This window comes from Poromitra crassiceps, assembly GCF_964638095.1.
Source record: "Poromitra crassiceps genome assembly, chromosome: 21".
Classification (NCBI taxonomy): domain Eukaryota; kingdom Metazoa; phylum Chordata; class Actinopteri; order Beryciformes; family Melamphaidae; genus Poromitra; species Poromitra crassiceps.
The window spans coordinates 24,992,198-24,999,697 of NC_139638.1; the positions used below are offsets into that span (position 1 = coordinate 24,992,198).

The 7,500-nt window shown below is 45.1% G+C and overlaps 1 protein-coding gene across 1 annotated transcript in view; it reads right to left on the minus strand.

The window, feature by feature from the left end:
• Positions 1 to 7,500, minus strand: part of rgs3a (regulator of G protein signaling 3a) — a gene marked incomplete at its 5' end in the record, with an annotated part of 288,237 nt that overhangs the window by 179,834 nt on the left and 100,903 nt on the right. The gene's annotated exons all lie outside the window — the stretch shown is intronic.

Here is a 7,500-nt window from a genome sequence, read left to right on the forward strand (position 1 = left end):
ATTAAAGGCAGACAGGTGCACACAAACTGCATTTGCATGTAATTGCGTTATTTGCGTGTGTGTAGCCTATCTGCAAAGACGCACACATAATGCATGAACACACACAGAGAGAGAGAGAGAGAGAGAGAGAGAGAGAGAAAGAGAGAGAGAGAGAGAGAGAGAGAGAGAGAGAGAGAGAGAGAGAGAGAGAGAGAGAGAGAGAGAGAGAAAGAGAGAGAGTCCTCTCAACCAACCACTCATTTTCCTCTTCCTCAGTAAGACAATGTTATCTGGGTCAGTATGTTCAGTGACTGGGGCGACACACAAACCCACACACACTCTCTCTCTCACACACACACACACACACACACACACACACACACACACACACTCTCTCTCTCACACACGCACACACGACTCAAGCATCACATCGTATTGTTGTCAAGTAGGCCCAGTCTTCCTAATATCACCTAGTCATCGTATGCTCCAATGTTATGTTTTCTTCTATCATTCTAATGATTATTATTTTATATTTTAGCTTGAAAAAAAATCAATTCTGTTCTAATTCGTTCTATTCAATGCTCTATTGATAATCCATAGAGCCATTTTAGATTGAGGTTTTGTGAACTCTAAAAACAACAACATGCTCCAAGCGGCTACTTAAAAGTCGAAGTGAACCGGAACGGAATGCACCAGCGCGAGTGTCGGAGACTGAAAACAAATTGAGAGGCGGACCATATACGGTGTCGATGATTTGATTTGACAATTCTGGGGACTGGCTTTGGCATTGGCCAATCCTGGCGTGTTCCACCCCCAAATCGAGTGGGATTCAGCGTGTTGTCGTGCTACGCGAGTGGGATCCGCCGAGTGCCAGGCAGCCAGCTGCTTCTGTGTGGAGCGAGCGGACAATCCGATGCATGAGTGCTGCCTGCCCGCATGGAATCTCCGAGGGGCGACCCCTGACAACCAGGCTCTCAGGCATGCACCATTATCGCTATTGCCGTAAATACAATATTCCTGGAATTTCGAGATTTAACGAGCCAGTTACATTTCTTTGCATTCTTAGAAATTACCGTTTTCTTTATTGTGTAGATCAACATACAATTGACCAAGTCCGTAGTTAGTTTATGGGGTAGGAATTCTGCCAGATGACAGGCACTAAGCGCCATTTTCTCCTTCATTTGGAGAAAATTATCCTGAAATGAAGATTTGATTGACAGCTGCCATGTCGTGATATGATTGGTTGAAATGGGGTAGAAATTTGATAGTACTAGGTGACGTCAGCAAACTGTAGATTACTGTTATGAATGAAATCTTGGAAAATGAACTTTTGATGTGAAAAAGTGTGAAAAACGAAAGAAATTCGATAGAAATTCGATTTTTGTGATTCTTTTGGCATACATGATTAATAGGTGCACTGCATACCCAGGTATTTGAACTAAAAGAAAAGAAAAGTCATTTTTGGGTTCAGCTCGACTTTAAGTACAGTGGAAATTGGCTTTGTATCTGGCAGATATTTGCCTCCTCTCTCTCACCCCTGCTCCCTCCATCAGATCCTTCTCTCACTACTGTATAGGATGAATAATGTCCTGTAGGTGGCAGACTTACTGACTTAGCAGACATACTTTTGCACTCACACTCACATCCCTTGATCTCCTACACTCGATTGTAGTCAATCATTTCTTTCCTGATGTGTTGAACACGTCGTTGCATTCTCAACAGATTTTTGCATTTTCGTCCACTCCACACATACGAATAAACCCTTTAAGACTGGTAGCTCGCAGTGGACATGGACATGGACATGGACATGGACAGAGAGACACAGAGACAAGCATGCATGAAAATGCGAGCACACATACACTTTCTACCCTGGTCTTCTGTTACCGTTTACGATTTCCATCGATGCTGCCAGCGCTCTCTACAGTTTTACAACCAACTAGATTTTTGCTAACCTTGCGAGGCAGCTGGATTCACGTGAGATCATGAGATCACGATGACACGACAAAATCCATCTTTGCCACGCTCCAATCGATTGGTTTGAATCTGAACCACCAGTCAGTGGTTCGCACCAATCAGCATCCAGAGGGAGCTTTAGGCGTGACGCCAGCGAGAGCGAGCCCCATGGTAGACGACGTGATAGACAGATGGTTTATCCAATCACCTGCCAGGTGATTTTTGAAAGTGCCTGCCCTTTGAAATGGTTTCCATAGCGACTTTGTTCCCAGATGGTTATGTGAAAACAAATCATCTGGGAGTGTCAGTTTAGTTTTTAGCAGCTTCCTAAATTAAGGGATTTAACGGATCTTTTCGCAGAAGAGTGCGACCCTTCGTCTTTGTTAGGAAAACACTCGTCGGGAAATTCCAATCCCAATTCCAAACTTTTCACTCGTTCTCTGCAGTCTCTCACTCACAAATCACAGGTTGACACACCTGATGCAGCGCCCTGTTTTCCTCCATTCTTAGTTCACATATCCACCCCTCTCTCTCCCTCTCTCTCTCTACCTCGATATCAAAGACAGACCTGAGGCAGCCGACATCCGATGCAGAGGCGACAGAGCCCGTGGATGGTGTGCATTACACCTCCTCCTCCTCCTCCTCCTCCTCCTCCACCTCCTCCGTCCAGTTGGGCAGACAGCACACACACGCTCCGCGGCCGGCGCGGACCTTCGGCCTGGCCGGACCCTCTGCAGCCGGAGTATCTCCACAGCCTCCTGGCCGCCGCTGAGTGTGCGCTCCTCGGGCTGTGCTCCGGCGGCGGCGTGGACTTCAGCGTGTTGTGGATCATCTCAATGAAGAAAAATGGTTGACAGCTAGCTGTCCAAACAGCCCGGTGGTTGGCTTGAGCTTGGAAAGGTCCAAAATGTGTGCTCTGTTCAGAGGTTCTATACGACAATAATTGTATCTCCACCCCTGGGTCGCTTCAAAGAAAAGCTCTCCAAGGAACCAGCACAAGGGAATAATGGCATCAAAATCAACCGTTACCTCTTACAGATGAGTCCACATTCAATCTTCTGAGTCAAAGTTCTTTGATGTGTGAACTTCCTGCAAAATTGCAAAACCTGGCGTCGGTCCACCACTGACCTCCAGCTGGACCTTTGTCCACTAATGATCCTCAGTGATTATTCCAATCATCTACGCACACTCCTGTCTGCAAGTTTATATGAGCCCGTCACCAGCATGGCATCCACAGCTTGACGTGTCCCTCTGATCTGCTTTGCTTCTTTCTCAAAGTTTGATGAATTATCTGTCCGTTTCTATTTTTCCTTCGCCCGCGGCGTCTTCCTCCTGCTTCTCCTGCATGTGTGTGTGTGTGTGTGTGTGTTATCCCAGCAGATATCGGCGCAGCTTTGTGGACCAGAACAGCAGCACTGAGATGAGCTGCGTGAGAAGAAGAAAGTGTGCTGGCGTCATGTAGGCGAGACTGGCGCTGGCTCGGCCTACTAAGGCCGTACTGTCGGGTCCTGGCAGGGGCGCTCATGGGAACTGCTAAACAGCAGAAGAATAGGAGGAAGTGCCTCCCACCACCACCACCACCCACCCCCTCCACACACACACATACACACACACACACGCGCACGCGCGATCACACACACAGATACACACACACATGCACAGATACACATGCACTTATGCACACCTCGCCAGCCCATAGCCAGGACAGCGGTGTGTGTGTGTGCACTTGATAAGGCCAGTTTGCTTCCTGAGTCCACGCTGTGAGGCTGAGAGAGGTGCTATAGCTCGGTCTTTTTGCAAATCTGCGTGTGTAGGCTGACGAAGTAGGTGTGTAGAGAGGTGGAAGGAGTAAGACATGTATGGATAAGTGTGCAGGATAGTAGTGTATGCAAACTTAGAAGTGGGTCTTCCGTGTAAGACGCAATTGTATTTGTTCTTCGGGGTTCAGCGTTAGCCGACCGGTAAACATCGATAAACTGTAAACTATGAATGAAGTTTGGCAACATTCAGCAGCTACACTGCGGCCAACTTCAGTTACATGTTCATAGCGTTACTGCTGCGAGGAGTCGATGGCTGTTACCCGGTCGGCATTTAACGTTAGTTACAAAAGCACATCGACAGTGTTTTCTCACTGCCAATAGCCTAACGCTACAGTAGAGGGTTGACAGATACTAGCTAGTCCGACCGGTCACACAGCCAGCGCGCTCCTCGCTGCTCGTAAAAAATGTCCAAATAGGCGATATTCTGATAAACTGGTCACATATTTGGAATATTACGATCTCATCCGAAAAAATATTAAAACTTTATTAAGTTTGTTTTCTTTTGCTTGAAAACAGCTTTTTGGCAAGTCTAAAAATGATAAAGGTAGGAGTAATCTACTTCCGGGTCTAAAACGGAATAACAATTACAAAATGACGTTATGCAGAAGCGTCCTGATATGGGCAAATGATAAGCTGAATACACTGTAGAACTGTTTCTACTCGCCTGTGAATTTCTGGATCTACTTAATGGACCTAGCTTTCTTTTTCTATACTTCAGCAGTATTTTGTGGCCACACACTAAACTCTCTCTCTCTCTCACTCACACACACGCACGCACGCACACACACACACACACACACACACACACGCACGCGCACACACACACACACACACACACACACACACACGCACACACACACACACACACACGCACGCACACACACACACACACGCACACACACACTCGATCAGGCTTCACACCTCATCAGCCTCTTTCCAACTTCGCTCCCATACTCCCCAATCTCCGTCCAGACATTATGCTTGTTTGTTATGTTTTCAACTTCCATATTTCCTCTGCTTTTCCTTTCAGGCAACCCCCCCCCCCCCCACACACACACACACACACACACACACGCATGCACGCACACACACACACACGCACACACACACACACACACCCCGCCCCCCCCGTAGCCCACGGGACGGAAACTCACAGGTCTGTGAACTTTGACAACCTCCCCTCCACTTGCAGTTATCCAAACAACACTTTTATTTTTGTTTTCAATATCCCTATGGCTGGGAAAGAGGTGGTCATCTATAAAGACAATAACAACCAACACCTCAGCAGCAATATCCCTATGGCTGGGAAAGAGGTGGTCATCTATAAAGACAATAACAACCAACACCTCAGCAGCAATATCTATATGGCTGGGAAAGAGGTGGTCATCTATAAAGACAATAACAACCAACACCTCAGCAGCAATATCCCTATGGCTGGGAAAGAGGTGGTCATCTATAAAGACAATAACAACCAACACCTCAGCAGCAATATCCCCATGGCTGGGAAAGAGGTGGTAATATATAATATTAATTATAATAAATATAATAATAATATCCCTATGGCTGGCAAAGAGGTGGTAATATATAATATTATTTATAATAAATATAATAATAATATCCCTATGGCTGGGAAAGAGGTTGTCATCTATAAAGACAATAACAACCAACACTTCAGCAGCAATATCCCTATGGCTGGGAAATAGGTGGTAATCTATAATATTATTTATAATAAATATAATAGTAATATCCCTATGGCTGGGAAAGAGGTGGTCATCTATAATATTATTTATAATAAATATAATAATAATATCCCTATGGCTGGCAAAGAGGTGGCCATCTATAAAGACAATAACAACCAACACCTCGGCAGCGGCGCAGGAAAAAGCCAATTAAATTGAGGCTAGAGAAAGTAGCTAATGTAACCCCTAGCAACCTCATTAACTCCCAGCATGCCTCACTCAGTCTTTCCCATTTATCCTTTTGGATGTGTGGCTGACGGAATGTCCCGCGGACAGACCGGTGATGGAGAGAGAGAGAGACGGGAGAGAGAGAGGAACTATATTGCACTAAAGTCTCTACAATGCTAACACAGTAGGGTAAGAAAAGGGCCGTTGTCTTAGCATCCCTCCGTGCCAGTGCTAATGGCAGCTTTTCCCTGTTGGCCTTTTCAAAGGGGGGAAGGTTACCCGTCAAAGCGCACAAAGGCACATGAGAGGCCCTTCTGTCTCTGTCTCGCTGCGCCGTCCGTTCACCTCCAGAGAGGCAGAGGGACGGATTAGAGGCTGGAGGAGAAAAGAGGAGGAAAAGCGCATGTCTCAGGGAGAGGAGTGAAAGGAGAGTTTGAAAAGCTCGTCTCTGAGCCAGACAAGGCAAATCTGCTGTTTAGGAGTGTGGGATCAAACACACATCTCTCTCTCTCTCTCTCTCTCTCTCTCTCTCTCTCTCTCTCTCTCTCTCTCTCTCTCTCTCTCTCTCTCTCTCTCTCTATCTACCTCTCTCTCTCTCTGGCCTGAGTAAACACAACTATCAAAGAACGAAGCATCTTCCAAGTCTGTGAACACACAGGATCAGAGATGGGGAAAAGTACACACATTCTTTACTTAAGTAGAAGTACTTGTGTGTAATTGTGTAAAAAAAAGAAAAAGAATACTGATTCAACTTGTTTACTCAAATACAAGTAAAAAAAAAAAAAAAAAAGTACAGGCTCTGAAATGTAGGGTATTTCTACCGGCTGTTTCTGTGAATAATTAACATTATTTGAAGAAAAGACTATAAAAGACTATAAAGACTATACTTTGATTAATAATTTGTGTGATATGTTTTTTCCAGAAAAAAAGGTGCACAATAAAAGCTGTGTGAGTGTGAGACGAGAGAGATAAACAACGTTGCATCATTTTTGTCTGTCGTGCATTAAAACTAAAGTAACTAGCCTGTTGTATGTAACGAGTAGAAAGTACAGTGTTAAAATGTGGGGAGTAAAAGTAAAAAGTTGTCTGAAAAATAAATACCCAGTAAAGTACAGATACCAAGTATTTGTACTTAGTTACTTCCCATCTCTACACAGGATGGGGCTAACAACTAACCGGAAAATCCAACCCCTCTGTCCTCTTCTCAGCCCCCTCACCCTCCCTTTCCATCTTTCCGCCTGACAGAGGTGTCAGACCCATTTTAACAGTGAAAGTTTGCGAGCTAATGCTAGCTGACAAGCTAATGCTAGCTGACAAGCTAATGCTAGCTGACAAGCTAATGCTAGCTGACAACAAGCACGGTGATGCAAGGACAAGTTGTCAGGACCGCAATCATCGTTAATATTCATGAGCTCACTGCTTCCCGCCAATGAGGAGAGTACATGACAACATGTTTTCTTTCTCTGTCAACATAATGGTGATACACTACTACTAACCCCTTTCCAATACGCTACAGAGGTGCCATACATACTATGGAACACCTATATCAATTAGGGGTGGGACGATATATCGATCTGCATCGATTCAACGATTAACAATCCAATAGGATCGATGCACAGTGAAAACATAGATATGAATCGCCATAAGAAATAAACATTTATTTCTATTATTTTATTTTGAAATTCCACGCCACGTCTCCATCACCATTTCTGTCCAAGTGCACCTCTTTCTGTATACAAACAATCCGAGCGCCATGGCAAGCACGCAAGAAAAAGAGGGAGATGATGATATTCGGTCCCCTCTCGGATATGAATCAACGCAGATCGTCTAATATCGATCGC